The sequence below is a fragment of the Ochotona princeps genome, chromosome 4, assembly GCF_030435755.1.
Source record: "Ochotona princeps isolate mOchPri1 chromosome 4, mOchPri1.hap1, whole genome shotgun sequence".
NCBI classification, from domain to species: domain Eukaryota; kingdom Metazoa; phylum Chordata; class Mammalia; order Lagomorpha; family Ochotonidae; genus Ochotona; species Ochotona princeps.
The window spans coordinates 18,042,956-18,059,991 of record NC_080835.1 but is presented as its reverse complement, the minus strand read 5'-3'; the positions used below and the strand labels follow the sequence as shown (position 1 = coordinate 18,059,991).

At 41.2% G+C, this 17,036-nt stretch overlaps 1 long non-coding RNA gene across 1 annotated transcript in view; it reads left to right on the top strand.

Moving 5' to 3' along the window:
- LOC131480173 (uncharacterized) overlaps positions 1-17,036 on the top strand; it is a 99,381-nt gene that overhangs the window by 67,767 nt on the left and 14,578 nt on the right. Inside the window, exon 3 of the long non-coding RNA XR_009245293.1 lies at positions 4,980-5,030. This is a non-coding gene — a long non-coding RNA (uncharacterized LOC131480173). The remainder of the gene's footprint in view (positions 1-4,979; positions 5,031-17,036) is intronic.

Sequence of the window (17,036 nt, the reverse complement as noted above, 5' to 3'; positions counted from 1 at the left end):
GCACCTGCTTCTTTTCCAGTTAGTAAGTGTAAAATGGGCTCATTCTGAAGCCGGAGGTCTCTGGTGGGAAATAGATTTCCCCACATAAAAAGTTACCATTTGAAAAGATTTCAAATGTATGCCCAATGCAGAGGTGATTTTTTTTTTAAACACATCTAAAGCCATTGGCAAGCTTACTCTTCCAAAACTGGGGGAACTTTTGGTTTATTGGAAACAAAACAAGTCTGTGCTAGGAAGGAGCAAGCAAACCTGTGATGCTCGATTCTTGAATTTGCCTTTTAGCAAATTCTTTCAGTTGCAGAAGAAATAGTAAAATTAAATAAGTCAAACCTGGGCTAAGAAACAAAGGATGTCTTAAAAATTTAAGTGTGCCTGAAGTTACCACTGCCTTGCCTTAATAAATGATATTTTCAAAAAGCAGCAAGGTGTATACTTCTGGTTCCAGTCCTGTGTTTGTTTGTTTCTCTCATTACTGACGTCTGTCTTCAATTGCAGATTAAGAAGTTCCATTATCAGATCCACAGTGGCCTTAAAAAAAATAAAAAAAAAAAAAGAAGTTCCATTAAATAATAATTGCTGACATTTCTTCAAATCTTTTACTCTGTGATAGGCACTGTTTTATGCACCTTCTATTACATTTCTTTATTGCTAAAAGCAACTCTATAGTATGCCTAATTCATCAATTAGGAGACTAGATATTCTGAAGTGCTGAAATGCTAACTAATCAGACGATTGTAGAGATGTCGGGATCCATGCAAATCATTTGGTTTGCAAGGTGGAGTGTTATGGTATTTAGAGCTGTAAACTTTGCATCCAAAAACTGTGGTATTCAAAGTTGGATATCTTGGACAAATAGCTTAACCTTTGCTTGCCTCAATTTGCTCATCTGTAAAATTAGGGTGATGGGATCTGCACTGAGGTAGGCGCGTCACAGGTTAAACTGTTGCTCGGACGGCCCAGAAGTTCCTGGGTTCCATCCTGGCTCTGCTCCTGATTCTAGCTTTCTCTCTCAGCATCCCTGGGGAGGCAGCAGCTGATGCTGTCAGCAGCTGGGCCAATGTCACTTACATGGGAGACCCATACTGAATCCTGGGCTCCTGGTTTGACTTGGCCTTGTCGTGGCCCCTGTCTCTGTCTCTCTCATGCCTTTCAAAAAAATATATCATATATATATAATTCTATATATATATAACATTGAAGGATTCTTCTTTGTAAGGTTGTTAGGATTAAGTGTGCCGTGCCTAAAGCAGCATCTGTCACCTGTGGGAGTTACAGCTGATGAGGATAAGGATGTGCACAGTAGTGGCTGCATGTGTAGACAATCTTGCTTTTCTGAAGGACTGTGTTAGGATAGTGATAACAGGTCAGCTGGGTCAGAAAACCATACAGGTGGCAGTGACGGTTTCTGTGGAAAAGTTGATGTTGATTTCATCATGGACACACAACAATTTTTTAGAAGAAATAATCAATTCAATTGAAGAAGCAGAGTTAAGAATAGATTATTCGTGTTCCCTCTTCCTCCCCCCCCCAAAAAAAATGAGTGTCAAATCCTAATTCAGAAAAAAGTTCACGGATTCATAATGTCTGTTGGCCGGCCAGGTGTGTTCTGTTTCAGGTTGCATGAAAGGTTGTGAAGCTTAATTAATATGGCCCAGGAAAAAAAATGAAATATGTAAAAGTTCTCGTAGCTGGGAAGGCCAGCATGTGACAAGCAAAACTGGCCCAGCGACCTTTCTTCTGTGCACTTAAAGGGGGTCTCTGGTTGAGTTCTGGGTTGACAGGGTTCTGGGGGTTGTAGATTTCCAGCGAGGGCTCTGCTGCTCTGTGGCTATAGGGATGGGGGCGGGCAGGCAGACCCAGAGAAAATGCATTAGTACATCCAGGAATGAGGTCCAAGTGTGGGTGCTGCCATGGAGACACTCCAGTTTCTTTCTGGATCAGCATAGACGCATATAGAACATGGGAGCTAAATGAGACCTTGGAGATGGTCTAGTACAACCCTCTCATTTTACATTTTACGTTTTCATCAGGAAAGAGTTTGGCAAGATTTGGCCACTATTGTCAAACAGCAAAACCAGGAAAGTCTGTGGTTTAAGCAGGGATTTCAAGCCAGGATAGAAGGAAGTTAGAGTGCTTTCCATTTCCCAGTGATGTGCAGCTAGGAAACCAGAGGAAGGGAGGTAGTGAAGTTTCCCAAATTAATTCGAAGAGGGAGGGAAAAAAGAAGGGGTGAGGGGAGGAGAGAGGTGTAAAATCTGATCTTTTGTGGCACAGACTTAGACTGAATTTTCAGTTAATGCTTAAACGTTAGTGAAAACTCATACTTTGTTATTTCTAGGAACTTGCTTTCCTTAAAGGGAAAGGAAGTTTGGGGGAGAATTTGGCAGCACTGACAATTCTAGTAAATGGAGACTCCATTTGCAGCTGGTGTTGGACCTAGCACGCGGTGTATGTTAATCTGTTACTGTTTAGCATGAATATATCTGAGCTTTTTAAATAATCACTTTTAACTGAGTTTATGCTTAGTGCATTGTTTCAAATAACAGAGCATCTCAATAGGAACTAATGAGTCCGTTTAATTCGGCTTGTAGTTCTGAGCAGAGGAGGGGCAGGATCCTCTGAAATCACTGAAAATGCTTGGTTGAGTTTCCTTTACATTCCACCGCCCCGCCCGCCCATACTGGGCTGGGATGCTGGGAGTCTTTCTGAAGGATTTAAAGACGTCCCACTGTGATGGTACCCCCCCACCCCCTCAGTGACAATAGCACTGGGTCACTGGAGGAGGACTCGCTTGCAAGCCTACATCCCAGGTCTGTCTGGTGGTAAGGAGAGAAACAAGTCCAGGGCACTGGGGCTCGTGCAAAGATAGATTGTGGCCCTTGAACCCATCTGTGCTATTCCTGATGAAAAGCTTTTACCTACCTCGTTGGTAAGAATTTCAGAAAGAGGGCTTTAGTTTGGCTTTTTTTTTTCATTATTAAAAACCAAAAAACACCACACTTGTTTCACACTTTATTGCTCTCGGCTGTGTTGTAAAGGATTGGTGATAATGTGGCCACTCCACGGTGTACCCCCAACCTAGGCTAGGAGTTCCGCCCACCTGTATTGCTGGAATAGAGGCTGCGGGGCACAAGGGGGCCATGAGGCATAAATGCCATTGTTTTCTTCTTCTTGCCTTTTGACTCCGTCTCCCATTAGGGTCTGCTGTTTCTGCAGAGTGATGAGATGAAGCTAGAGATGCAGAGTTAGAGGCACCGTATAGTTTCCAGGCTAATCTTCCGTTCCTCAGGAACAGGTGATATGAGAAACAGAACTCAAATTTTTATTCCCAATGAAGTGTTAGGTCATGCGACTTCTGATGGGGCCTGTGAGTGGCCAACTCTTCCACCTTTAGAAAGAAACTCAGCTGTGAATTTGCAAAATTGTTTGTGCCACAAGAGTCATGTCCTTGGGCTGAGGGGAAGAGTTACAAAGTCAGTGACCACCAAGAGAGAGGTACAGGAGAGAAAGCTGGCGAGGCCTCCTGAATGGATTTTACAGGTTCTGTTTGTTCAAAGAAGCATCAAGGTCAGGTCTGAGCTAGGTACTGCAGCGATGTGAGAAGTGCGCACGTCTGGTTGCATTTTTTGCCGTGGATCTAACTCACCTGTGTGCTCCAACTTTGTTCATGTGTGGGATGCCCCGGTGAAGAACAAGAAAAGTCTAGACTGGAGGTCCGTCGCCTGTAGTGGAATGGGAACATGGGCTTTGTCTGGACTAGGGAGAGGCAACCCTAGCCAGTCGGCGATTGCGTGTCAAAATACAAAAGCAAACATAGGGAAGTGGGATCTCAGGCAAATCTCCTAGGTTTGTCTAAAAGCATCCAAAAGCTAAGGGGAAGGGACAGGTTTCTTCTACCTAGAGGTTTAAGACGCTGGCTAATCATAGTGCCTGAGTCGCAACCAGGCTCTGGTTCCTGACCAGTGCTTTTATGCTAACTCAGGTCTTGGGAGCTAGAATATGGCTCAAGTCATGGGGTTCTTGTCACCCCGTGGGAGACCTAGGTAGAGTTCTTACGTTCTAGGTTTGACTAACTCTGTTCTAGCATTTTGGAAGTAAACTTGCTGATAGGATCTCTTCTCTGTGTGTGCGTCTGAAAATAAAATAAAATAATGAATACAAGTTAAGTGAGATATTGTGGAATCACACAGAAGAAAGCATTTTCTTTTTCTGGTCAAAGAAATTTGGGGGAGAGATAGTGTAATACGTATTTTTCCCCATTAGATTTAGAAATAGTCGAACTTAGGAAACAAAAACACAAAACAGGAATCTGATAGTTTTCTAAGCAGAAAATAATTTTTCTGTAGCAAGAAAGTCTGTGAGTTAATTAATATAAATCTGCATTGAGATGGAAAGTTATAGATAGAAAAACGGAGAGAAGATAATTATTTTTTTTAATTTAGCTGCAATCATACTCCAGCTTAGAGTACATATCAGTAGTAATATACATACAAAAGGATGTAATATTTTAAATATGTCTCTTTGGGAAAATTGATTGAAAATGAGAAAGACCTTTAGAAATTTAGAAATTTTTTTAGCAGTCCTTCTTTTCCTCACATTTTTTGATATACTGCATTAGCTGTTAAACAGGCATTGTTATATATTAGAAAACATCTTCAGGCAGATAAGAATAGCTAATGATTTAAACTTCCTGAGAGAATTTTAAAATTGTTGAGGCATAAATAAAGCGCCCAAAATATGTAAGTAGCAGAATAAGATGCTAAACAATCAAGGAAATAAGGAACCAGTATCTGGTGACAATACCATGATAAAATTTAAAATGGGACTTTTTAATCAGCAGCATTAATTAAATTCTATTTACATCTTGCTATCTAAAACTAGTGCCCAGACAATGCATATCCCTAGAATGCCACTGTGATTTTTCAGAATAGAAGTGATCATGATAATATAACTGTTTGTTTGTTTGTTTGTTTCAATAGCAAAATACCAACGGTTTCATCTTCTGAAGAACCTCAGAGATAACTTTACAGGTGGGACATTTCTTCTTCGGTAAGGACATGTCTTGTGTTACTTGTGCATTGGTTGAAAGTAGAGATGTCAGTTAGAGGCAGGAAGTCATACAGGCTTACACATTGCTCATCTAACTGCTCTAAAATATTATGGAGAAGACAGAATGCAGGGTTTTTAAATTAAATGAAACAAATTCAAAATGTTCATTTAAAAAGATCAATGTATTGATAAGTCAAGTTAGACCCTTGTTTTTGCACTTTTTCATAGATTGACATGATAGGATTCCCATGACCCATCTTTTGAAGTACTTAGGACATAACAGAATTAAAAGTCATGTTTCTGATTTTAAGAATATTTAGCAAAATCAGAAGCAAGAGATTTTGTTAGACACTGATAATATTCCTAAACACAAATGTAAACCAAGGTGATAACAAAAAATAGACTGTTTTTGTTATTTTGATAGCTTCAAAACCAGGCCAGTGAATTAAAGTTAATTAAGATTTGGATAGTAATAACGAAGAAACCTAAACTCTGGAATTTACACACATGCTGGGAAAATATTATTTTTAAGGATCAGAATGTAAATTTAAATAATTTGCTCAATCCAACAAGAACTTGTAGAACTTTGTGTGTGACCTGTTTTTAGTTTTTCAGTAATAATGTTTTATTGGTAATATAAAAAAGAAAAGGCAGACTGACTTTTAAAGCATATGTTAATATTAACAACTCATTCTATTTTGGCTATAATTCTATTACCACACTTTATTTTTCTCAAAATGATAAGTTCCATATATGAAAAATTGAAATTTTAAAGTGGATACACTAAAAATGCCATTAAAATGTCTTAGTAAACATCTTAAGATGCTGTGAAGTAACCCATAGAAATAAAGGATAAAAGAAACTAAAAGTATAGCTACATGTGTCATAAATGTGCCACTCGTAACTCATTTTGAAAATGAAATAGATTGCAATGTCTTTCTTTTATCCATGTGCATGTAAATATGTATATTTTCAAAAACATACAAGACTTCTCCTGTGTTTAAATAGCTTAATATAGTTACTCGTGAATATTTAAAAAAATCTTAGCACAGAGTTTGATTTTAAAATATATATACATTAAAATTGATGTAATAAAGCAGAATCTGAAAATTTTGAGAGAAAAATACCAGAGTTTTGGTACGAATTTGAAGAATTCTTTTCTAGATGAATTTTTTTCCTTATATAAGTTATTTGTATTATTATGAAACATATAGAAAGTAAGACTTACTTAAATTACCTAATCAGGATATAGTAAGTTCTGTTATTTTTAAAAGAAAGATTATAGTAACATTGCAGAATTCTAAAATTATTTCTAATGCAATTTTGCATAAAACCTGTTATGTCAAATCTTAAATCTTGTATTCTGATAGTTAATTTTTTAAAATTGCTAACTTAATCATGGTAACTATCATCTCAGCGCACTGAGAAGGGAGTTGGAAGCAGAGAATGAACATATGAATGCAGTTTCATTTCTGACTTGCTTTTAAGTGTTCCTTATGAATCATCATGTATTTTGACATCAGGAGAGTATAATATCAAATACGCATTGCATTTCTGTGGCCTGGCAGCTATTTAAAAATAGAGAGAAAAAAAAATACAACTTTTCCTGCCTACCTGGATACTAATTAAAGTGTTAAGTGAAAATCAGTAAAATATAGAATTCAAAATAGCATAATGAACTAAAATTCCAAAAGTATATGTGTTTATAAATTTTTTAAGTTTTGATTTATACTATTTGCCCTAAATCTTTGTGCAAGTATATCTTGTACAGGAATGAAAAAAATAAATGATGGAGCAGTAATTTCTCAATGTATTTTGCGTGATGAAAATTTTACTATTGGGCCAAATGTAATATTAAGGGACACATTTAACATAGAATTGGATAGAATTTCATTTTTGGAAAATGGTATCTTTCCAACAAGGTTTTGCTTTTTTTGTGTTAGGATATCTGAGTGCGTGATTGGGAATTCGTGAGCTAGTTTGAGTGCTCTTTCAAACAGTAAAATGTTTTTGGTGGAAAAAATCAAACATCGGGTAGATTTGATTTTACATTTGGGTTCGAGAAAAATGGCAGGGAATTTGGGAGAGTTCTAATTGTTGTTTCAGTGCACCCATCAAATACCTAACAACTATTTTGTCTCTGAGTCAGCTACAGGACTGGGTCTGTAACCGTCTGTGTGTGTGCAGATCTGGACAATTAGTTTTTATTGATTATACAGTTATCTCTAAATGTGGTTGTTAATCTTTATGGAAATGAGGCAAGAGTGTGTAAAAGAAATGCATTTTGAAATTCCTAGTTTTAATTAAAATGAGAGACTTGGAAGGAATTCATTCATGCGTAAAAATATGTTTGTGCAGTTTCCTGAAAGAATGCACGCTTAGCTTTTTTCTTCCCAATTATTTATTCAGATATTTCTTCACTTGTTGTTCATTGGTATTTAAAAAATCAGAAGGGAATAAAAGAGCGATTGATGCTGTTTCCGATTATCCATTCAGAGAAAGAGAAAGCAGACTGCCACAACAGGGCTTCCTCTTGAAAAAAAAAAACAAAACTCGGAAATGAAAAGATGTGTTGCCTATTGTCAATTTCTTTTCTAATAGGGTGTATTTGTAATTGCTTGGATTTTTTTTTTGTCGGTATATGTAAGGAAATTCGTCTTATAAAATGAGAAAATAGTAGGCATTGTGGCAGGTGTGGGGCAGTCTTGCATGTTGCTTCTGCAAACTTAGAAATCAGCTTTTTAAATCCCTAGTGTTAAGTACAGTCTCTCTGGGCAATAATAATTTAGAAAAACGCTGGAAAATTAGAAAGGCCAAAGGGCAGATGAACTGAAGCCCAGTGTGGCCCTTAAAAGTTCGATATTGGACGCTGTGGGAGTTCTGTGGAGATGCGCACACAGTTCTGTGTCGGGGTAATATTCTGGGCAGCTGAGGTGGTCAGTGTGTAAAGGGAGCTGGGGAGAAGGCATCAGTCTAAGAACTTCAGAGAACGCCCCAAGTTAGTTTCGGGTTGTCAAGGTGAAAGTAAGCGCAACAGTTTGGTGGTGGGGGAGGGGTGTGGAAGGGAGCAGAAGCGGGGCTCTCCTGCCCCGGCGCTCCGAAAGGGTTAAGCGCGGCGGCTCCCGGTGCATTCTGGGAGTTGTAGGCCGCGGGCATTGTGGGAGATGTCGTAAAAGAACGTCCTGTTGCAGCGATGGCCGCCGCCGAGCCAGGGAGCTGGCGGTTTCTGCCTTCTGGAGGGTTTGGGGGCTTCTCTGTGCCGTTAGAAGGCCGCCCACAACCCCTACAGGTGGTCGGGGGGCTGTTAGTCGTGTGGTGGGAGGAGGGAGCGCACTCTGGCTGGTGAACGTGGGGATCTGCAGTGTTTGGGCTTTGGGGCCTCTGGCGGCTCCGGACAGTCTGAGGGGGTCCGGGGCACCGGACGGCGGCCGTGTGGCCTTCTGCCTCTGTGGGGTCCGGGCGGCCGGCACCTGGGCGCCGGGGGTGTGCTGTGTGTTGTGTCCTGCACCCTCCTCCGGTCTGAGAACGCGCGGTTCTGTCCACGGGGCCGCGGGTCTCGTGGAACGCGGGGCAGGACGCTGCAGTGTGTGCGGGTGTGTGCGGGACCGTCCCGGGCACCTGGCCGCTCCGGAGTGTGTGTCTCCCGCGCCCGAGGGGCTTTGCCCTGCTTTGCCCCCGCGGACGGGCCCCTGCGGGTGGCTTCTGCCTGGTGGGACTCTCTGGGGTGAGCTCGGTGTGTGTCCCCGAGTCCTTGGGCACCGGCAGCAGAGCGTTGTGTGGCACTTGTTAGTAGAGAGGTGTGTTGGACAACAGTGGAAAAGCAAGGTGCAGGGCTGCCAGGTGCCCTCGTCCTAGTCGAGGTGTGGGGCTTCTGTGGGCAAGCTGGCTTTGGGCTGTCTGGCCTTGATTTTGCCTCCCAGAGTCAGTTGGTCTGCGAGTGGCGGCCTCTGAGCTTTGATCGTGCGTGCTCTCTGGGTGTGTTACCATGCAGGTGCGGGTGGGAGGGTGTCTGGGGACACGGGGCGGCCAGGTGCGTCCAGGCCAGCCTGGCCGACGTGACCCGTCTGACCCGGCCATCCCAGCCGGCACCTGCCCATGTCGGTGCTCCAGGAGATCTGTCCGATTTCCAGGGTGTCCGCGTTGTCTTTGCAACTTTTAGGGCCTGGCTAATCATGAGAAGCCGTTTCTCAGATGTTAATTCTTATCATCTTTTTTTTTGTTTTCCTCCACAAGAAGGGTCTAGTCAAATTGATTGTTTTCATTGGGGTTTGATTGAAACAGGGGAGTTGAAATACTGTGCCATGGATGTTTTTGTAGATCAGCTTCTAAGTCTTAGTTTTAGTCTTAGTTTTGGGGCATGACACACCTGATGTGTGAGAAACAGGGTGTTTGGAAAACTCTTATTTTTTTCTCTCGGTATTTTCAAGGGTAAGAACTGTTGTGTTAATATGCAGGACCGCTTTCATAGGTTGTGCACTTTTTTATGGCTGCGTTGTGATGATGGAGTTGTTCCTGGACGCCCTGCTGTCTGGGCTGGGGTTGTAGTAATTGATAGGAACAGGAGCAGCGCTGGCAGGGGTGTGTGTGTGTTACTGTTAAGGGGGCCGCAGGTTAGAGCTGGATGGCCCCGTGTTGCTGACTCGCTAGTGAGAGTACCTAAAGAACGCCCTTCTGCACTGACTGTGGTGGGAGTTTGCCATTTCCGAGAGCGGGAAATTCATTTTTCAGATGATCCATCCCGTCTACACTTGTTACTCTTTGGCGAATTGGTTTTTGTATTTTAGGAATCAAATGTAATCCTATTTGTACCTAGAGGGCTAGAATTGGAAGATTTCTTTCTTGCTTGCTTGCTTTTTTTTTTTCCATTCAAAACTAACCACAAACGCAATATAACTTGTTTTGTAAGATATGTACTAAGTTTTTGGTGGCCAGGCTGACTTAAGCAGAGTAAGTGTTCATAAGAAGGTGTTTTGGAGGAGCTGCAGGAGTACGGTGGCACTGCCTTGAATTAAATTTGTGGATAAACTTAACCTGCCTGTGTGCACGGCCTTTCTGGATATTTGTAAGTAAACACATCTCTCAACAAAATAAAGGATGTCTTGTGCTCACAGATTCTGGCGTTTAATCTCCCAGGCCTTTCTTGGGTGTTTGTTTTCCATTTCTGTTAGCCCAAAGTGCTGGTGATATTATTATCATTATTTTTGTAATGTATAAAGGCAATGAGTATTTGTTTCAGAAAAGGAAATATAATAAGGTCCACTTGTGTGTTCTGAAGAACATCATTTCTGGAGCTGTGTGTATAAGAGGATGCTTACATGTTTATGGAAAGCAGGTTTAAAAAGTTTATTTGGTGCAAAAATTTTTGGAGCCTATGCATACCAGGGACTTTAAAAAGGTCATGGAAAATGGATGAAGAAAACTATCCATGAGTTTTGAATATGTTTGCACTAAAAGTAAATGTTTAATTTATTTTTGTTTTAATTTATGTTTTGTCTGAACTTTTGAAACACTCTTGTATTTTGTGGATAAGTTGACAGCTGTTGATTTGGAACTTAGGTTTGTGTGGTAAAATTTGGCAAGGTGAAAGTTTTGATGAAACTTCCTTGAATGAGATACAGCAGGCAAGAGTAATTTTCTTGACCAAGGGTGTTATAATCAAAAGCCTTTGTTCTGGTGTTCAAACTTACTTCCAAATAGAGTTTAGAAGATGACAAAAGGGCTCAAGTTTTGGTTTTAGAATGTAGCCAGATTTGGAGATGGCTGGAGAGGGGCGTAAGTAAGAAGATCCATTTGGAGCCATCACTCAGTTCCTTTCTAATCTCTGGTTCTCCTTTTTCTACCTGTCCCAGTGCTGGAAATAAGCAGGTCTTATTAAAGCATTTTTGCATCTGTAAACACTCGCATATACTAAAACTACATTTACAGGGCAACAAATGAGCCAGTCAGCCTTTGATCCTTATTTTTCATTTATATTTGGGGAGAAAAACATTTTTTTGTACTGTGTGTGCTTGTTAGTGGTTCAGTATATTTGGAATGCTCTTAAATATGGAGTGTCTTTCTACCCTCTCACAGTACTAGAAGGCTAATTAGGTTTCTGAAAGAATAAGGGAGAGTATTTCATTTTCATGCCTGTGAGCGCTGAATTTTATTTTTTGTTTTTGTATTCTATGACATAATGTATTATCTCTGCTATCTTGGGTCCTGTTTTGTTAACATTTATTTATTACTTGAAAGGTAGGTTACAGAGCGAGGGAAAGAGAAAGAAATGGCAGCAACAGCTGGAGCTGAGCCTATCTAAAGCCAGGAGCTTCATCTGGGTCTCCCTATGGGTCTGGGGACTTAAGGACCTGGGCCATCTTTCTCAGCTTTCCAAGGTGCATTAGCAGGGAGCTGGTGCTGGGGTCCGTGCAGTAGGTGTGGATGACACGAAGGTATGAAGAGAACAGCTCCCCTGTTTGGCAGGGCCCAGGGGAGCTTCCAGCTGTTTGGCAGGGCCCTGCAGATGTCTCTATGACCACCTTGACACAGTCTCACCCCCATCTGCATGGACACTCAAGCACCCCACTAAGAATTCTGTAATCTATTGAGGCATTGTTGTTTACCCCTGTGAGGTGGTTTTTGCAACCGATGAGAGCTTGAGAGTTAATGTTTCTGATAATGTCTTGGTGAGTGGGCCTTTGACAGTTTACACACAGGAGCACAATTAAGCCCGTGCCATTTCTAGACACCTTATTGGGTGCTTAACCATTGCCTCAAAATCTGGCCCAGAGGTGTAGCACACCTTCTGGGAAAGGGCTTGATAAATATCCTAAATATTAATGCAAGTGATGGGAGTGAGAGCTGAAACTTCTGTGGCAATAAATATAGTTATTGTTATCTCAAAGGCTAGTCTGTCTTTGCAGTTTCTTTGGCGCACTGAAAATATAGCTGTTTTAGCCACTTTTATAATTTTTTAACTAGAGGAATTATAGGGTGATTATATTAACATCATAGAGATATACTTTTGGTTATTGTTTGATTGTTTATGAGGTTGTAAAGTCTGCAGTTGTAGGGGGATTTAATGTTTGAAACTTTTTGTCCTAGATCATTATGGTTTTTTTCCCTTTTGATGTATTTCTGCCACTAAGTGATAGATAAGTCGTGAAAATAAAATGTAGTAGGAATGTATTACTGATTAGCAAATAATTGCATGTGCCTTGGCCTTGGAGTCCTGGCTGTCACCCAATGGCCACTACTGAAGAATGAATGCTTTAAAAAAACTGATTATAGTAATTTACAGAATTATCTTTAAGAGCACCTTGTTGACCATGAAGTAAAAAGTAAAATAATGAAACATCTGTGCATACCCACTTAGTGATGAAGTAAAAATAGAACAATGAAACGATTGTGCAGAGGCTTGTGACGTGTCTGAGTAAATAAAAAGGACAGCTTCTTGTTGAGCTGTTGCAAGAAGGTACCAAGTGACAGTGTCTGTGTCTTTTCTTATTGCCGATTCCACACCCTTCTCAAGCTCCGAACTCAGCTGGAGCTGGACTCCAGCAAGCTGGATTGGAAGAGGAACGGTGTCCAAATGGGATGCTGGCAGTTGGAGGTGGAGGATTAGCCTGTTTTATTTATTTACTAGTATTATTGTTATTAAAAAGCAGATTTACAGAGAGAGGCAGAGAGGAATCCTCTGGTTCACGCACCAAATGCCCGTAACAGCCAGAGCTCATCTGATCTGAAACCAGGAGTCAGGAGCTTCCTTTGGATCTTTTATGCAGGTACAGAGTCCCAAGGTTTTGTGGCATCCTCTGCTGCTTTCTGAGGCGATAAGCAGGGAGCTAGATGGGAAGTGGAGCAGCCAGAACTTGAACCGGCGCCCATACGGGATCCCGGCTTGCAAGCCCTAGGATTAGCCAATTGAGCTGTTCTGTTGCGCCCAAGGATTAGCCTGTTGAGCCACCATGCCAGTTATGGCCCTGTTTTGTTTTTGTTTTTGTTTGTTTCTTTGTTTGCTTTTAAAATCAGTATTTATCATATGATTTTTGTGGGCAGGAGAGAGCACCCCAACTACTACTTTTGAATATGAACTAAATGATTACTCATAACCATTGGAAAGATTCTATGCATACATGTTGCCACTTAAAGGATTCTATATCTGAATCTTCAAAACAGCCTTTGAGAATATTTTGCTTTGTCTCCTGCCCTCTGTATTTCTTTTTCTCAACTTTCCCCTCAAGTGTGCTTGTGTGATTCCAGATTTTAAATGGAATTTGTACTTATTGTGTACTTTTCCCCCTTAAATCATTAACTTCTTCTTTTAAAAACCACTTTCATTTAAAATATTCATCATAAGGACATGATTTTAATAAGATGTCCTTGCCATATTATGTTTTTATAATAACCTGCTATGAATGTTATATTTCTGTTCTGGGTAAATTGAACTAGTAACTTTCTTAATCTTTACCACCAAGTGCCAGAATTTGGACTGCAAAAAGTTTCAAGAATACACATTGCTGTAATTTTCTTTTCTGTTATTAACGGTCTTTAGACAATGAAGAGAGCTGCATAGCTTTGTCCCTTTTAGGAAGAACTTGGAAAGCACTTCATATATATTGTGAAAATTTTATTAGGTGTATAAAAAAAACTCCTTCAGGTTCCTAATAGAAGAGAAGCTCTAGCTATTACATGTCTGTTGGTCTAAAAAATTATTTGTAAACCACTTTCCTTCTTTACTTTTTAAACTGTAAAATCATGTTTCTGGATTTAAATTGTTTTTAAAATGTAATTTTTTTGGTAGGAGGGATCATGTTTTCTTTTTTTTTTTTTAAAGATTTATTTTTATTACAGCCAGATATACAGAGAGGAGGAGAGACAGAGAGGAAGATCCTCCGTCCGATGATTCACTCCCCAAGTGAGCAGCAACGGGCGATGCTGTGCCGATCCAAAGCCGGGAACATGGAACCTCTTCCGGGTCTCCCACGTGGGTGCAGTGTCCCAAAGCTTTGGGCCGTCCTCAACTGCTTTCCCAGGCCACAAGCAGGGAGCTGGATGGGAAGTGGAGCTGCCGGGATTAGAACCGGCGCCCATATGGGATCCCGGGGCATTCAAGGTGAGGACTTTAGCCGCTAGGCCATGTCGCCGGGCCTGAGGGATCATGTTTTCAATGAAATTGTAAAGAGTGGCTATTTTTATTTTAATATAGGGTATGTTCAGTTTGTAAGGAGCAAGATGAGTCCATTTTATTAAAACTAGAATGGAGGGATTAATGATTTTAAACATTCCTCTACCGTTTTTTATAATTATTTTCTGATAGAATTGATACAATGAAGTGTCTTGTTCTTAGATGAGACTCTATAAATTATCATTTTAATATTTAAAGATACAAAGGGTTATTTTTTTCCATCCAAACCAAAGAAATTTAAAAGTGAACCAATAGTTTAAAAAAAAAGGAATCTTACTGTATTCTACTTGAGGAGGAAATATTTTAAAATTAGAAGTTGGCAAGGTAGCCTTGAACATGCAGACTTGTGTGACAACCAGACCAATTTCTGCCATGGCAACTTGGATGACCTGGACCATCTCTCTGGATCCCACACCTCTAGGGGCCTCTTACCCAAATGATGCCTAATCTCAGCAGGAAGTAGTCAGAAGACATCCATCGCCCTTTACCCCTACAGAAGTAGGGTGTGGGATTTCAAGAGGTGGGTCTGAGACCATCCAGGCCTGCTGGGGTCTTGGCCACACCTTCAGGTGGGCGGCACCAGCATTGCTCACCCCATTTTCTAATTAATTAAGAGACCACCAATGGGGAACATCTTACCTGTAGGTTCCCCGCCCAGCAAGGAGGGGTCAAGGAAGGCTTAAATTCCCAAGACCCTTCCTCAAGCCTTTCGTGTCTCTCTCTCCCTCCCCTTTCAAAGAGGCACCCCACCTCCCGGCTTTCCGGAGGTGCTTTTCCCTTCCCGCTCCCTTCCTTGCTCACCTGGTCCCTTTGCAAATAAACTTTTCTGTCTGCAAAAAAAAAAAATAGAAGTTGGATAATTTTTTTATGAATACAAAATATTTGCGATATGTAATATAGCTTTTATTTTATTTTTTTTAAAGATTTATTTATTTATTTTATTACAAAGTCAGATATACAGAGAGGAAGATCTTCCATCCGATGTTTCACTCCCCAAGTGAGCCGCAACGGGCCGGTACACGCCAATCCGAAGCCGGGACCAGGAACCTCTTCCGGGTCTCCCAAGCGGGTGCAGGGTCCCAAAGCTTTGGGCCGTCCTCGACTGCTTTCCCAGGCCACAAGCAGGGAGCTGGATGGGAAGTGGAGCTGCCGGGATTAGAACCGGCGCCCATATGGGATCCCGGGGCTTTCAAGGTGAGGACTTTTAGCCGCTAGGCCATGTCGCCGGGCCTGTAATACAGCTTTTATAAGTCAACACAAAAAGACGGATATGCACACGCATGATTTAACAATCTGCAGAAAAAGTAAACAGTAATGGTCATAGAAAAAGTGGGTGATATTTTCCAGATAGGGCCACAGTACTATCTCCCAGCTTGTGGTGTTCTTCTGTAATGTAGCATTATCATCTCTGTCATCAAAATGTGGAAGCTCTTCATTCTTTTGAGTCTAGGTGCTGCCTCTGTTTGACCAAGGGAATGTGGTAGAATAATAATAACATGCTGATTCTGGGGCTTGCTCTTACCTAGCCGGACAACTTCTGCTTCCTGCCCCTTGTAAGTAAACCACTATGTAAGAAATGTGTCACGCTGAAATTATTGTGAGAAACCCAGAGTCAGGTGAGGAAGCCCTAGAAAGATGAGCTGCCAAGTCAGAGACCAAGAAGCAGACTTGTAAGTGAAGAAGCTGCTTTGGATGTGTTCTCCAGCCCAGAGTGCCCTCTTTGTTGCTGAGTAAATTAGGTGAACCCTCCAGTGGAGCCCTTCCCAATTTCTGACCCATAAAATTATGAACAAAATAAAATAGTTTACTTTAAGCTTCTAAGGTTTTGGGTGATTTGTTATGCAGTAAGAAAAAGACTTGAACAAATAACTGGGGGACATTTTCACGTTTTATTATAGATGACCCCATGGGAAGATCTGAATCTACCAAGGAGATACCATCAGCAAGAAAGAAGGAATGCTTGGCTCACCAACTAAAAACAAACAAAACCAGCTCTCCCAGTGGAAAAAAAATGTTTCAAGGTTACAAACAGGCAGTTTGTAGAAGAAGAAATCTTAACAAACTAATAGCGTGTGAGGATTTGCTCAAATTATTAGAGGAATTCAGATTATAAATCACTTTTAACATTCAGCAGACTTAGAAATAATGAGAAAAATTGTGTCAAGCATTGGTGGGGATGGCAAGAGAGAAACCTTCAAACACTGCTAGTGGGAATGTAAAGTGCTCAGGCCATTGTGAAGAACAGTCTAGCAGAATTTATCTACATCGTTAAATTGCTGCTAGAAGAATGGCCTCAAGAAATTTCACATACCTTTCTGAACATTTGTTTCAGGTGGCATAGGCTTAGATCCAACCTAGAATGCATCCAATAAAATGTAGTGAGTGAGTGCATTTATGGTACTGTGCATCAGAAGCCAGTACTCCATCTGTCCAGTGACAGGATGTTTTCAAGGTGGTTAATGAAAAGAGTAAGCAATTCTATAACAATACCATTTGTACAAACTCAAAACAGGAATGTTTAGCAGGAAAATGCTTAGAAAGATGTGTCAGACATGTTGGAATGGTTACCTATGGGCAAGAAAGCGATTGCCATGAGGGACACGTCTGGTGTGCGCTTACTTGAGATGCTGATAGTTGGGCTCCCGGCTGTGCTCAGCCCATGTTCCAGCTCCCCTGTGGGTACCACGGTAGTTGCAGCTCTGCCACCCCCTCCTGCGTTTCTCTTCACGTCGGGGTTGCAGTGGAGACCCCAAGAGCGAGTATCCACCCAGTGCCCTTTCTTTGACTAGTTTTCTACGTGTGCTGCAGCCCCCTGTCGCCT